A 1,091-nucleotide genomic window follows, 5' to 3' on the forward strand; every position below is an offset into this window, starting at 1 on the left:
AGAACGCCAGAACAACGACCACCGAATAAAAAAAAAACGACATTTTCTCAAACACACTGAAGTATTAAAGTAAACTTAATGGCCGCGTCGAGGGGAAATACCAAATCTTCCTCCCCATTAGTGTCACATTCGTTCTGCTCCTCCTCTCGACTGCTTTGCAGCTGCAGACACTGTTTTTACCGACAGATTATTTTTACACACTTATTTATTTAAATAGACTCCAAGAATGGAATGTACAGTTCAGACACAAACCATCATTTAGTATGAAAATTTAGTTTGGTCAAGCAGCACTCCAAATAACATCTCTCTCTCTCTCTCTCTCTCACACACACACACACACACACACACACACACACACACACACACACACAAACACATTTTCTTGTGGGTGTTTTACAAACCAAAAACAAAAAACTAAATGGATTAAAGAAAGATTAAATAACTCAGTGCAGACGTATCAAATAATAATAATAAAGCTAATATAACGTTGCTCCCAAAGTCCTTTCAGTTTAGAGATGCAGGTTTGTTTCCTTGTGTTACTGAACACAACGTGGACCCGGCGTCAGAGTGAAGCAGTCACATGATTTGCTCCAGCGAGTTCATGTGGTTCATTTCTCAAAATAAAAGTTCCAGAAAAGGGTTTTAACGGGTCAGAAATTCTTTATCTTGGCAGAAAGCTTCAATTTTTTCTCAAAGGTTTTGCTTATCGGAACTTCCCTAGAACAAGAAGGACCTCAATATGAGATTGCAAAGAATTCTCAAACTGATTACGAACGCATGCCCTCAAGATAAAACAAAAACAAAACACTGTGTAGGTTTTTATAACATAATTAAGAAACTTTGGAAGAGTCCACTTCAGGGTTGTTTACAGGTGTTTGTGGTCATTTTTCAAATATAAAAGTAAATAAAGTTTCCCAAAAATAGTTCAATCTTATTTTGCATATTATTGAATGTAGCGTTTCTATTGCTGTCAGAGAAGAAGAACTGTTGTTAAACAAAAAAAAAAAAAGCTTCAAATTCCACGTGACCCGAGTTCGCTGGTGAAACACTGGAGGATTAAAAACCTCCATTCAAGGCCACTTGAAAGGGAA

General features: G+C 36.9%; 1 protein-coding gene across 1 annotated transcript in view; it reads right to left on the reverse strand.

Annotated features, from left to right (window-relative positions):
• Window positions 1-805: 805 nt before the first annotated feature.
• The window catches only part of LOC138201725 (inositol 1,4,5-trisphosphate-gated calcium channel ITPR1-like), a 70,906-nt gene continuing 70,620 nt past the window's right edge, over window positions 806-1,091 (reverse strand). The window contains exon 60 of the mRNA XM_069155315.1: window positions 806-1,091. This exon is cut by the window's right edge and continues 360 nt beyond it. The gene's annotated coding sequence lies outside the window, so the exon portion shown is untranslated.

Source organism: Embiotoca jacksoni, unplaced genomic scaffold, assembly GCF_022577435.1.
Source record: "Embiotoca jacksoni isolate LCO1_2020_lvr unplaced genomic scaffold, fEmbJac1.0.p SCAF_1, whole genome shotgun sequence".
NCBI lineage: Eukaryota > Metazoa > Chordata > Actinopteri > Embiotocidae > Embiotoca > Embiotoca jacksoni.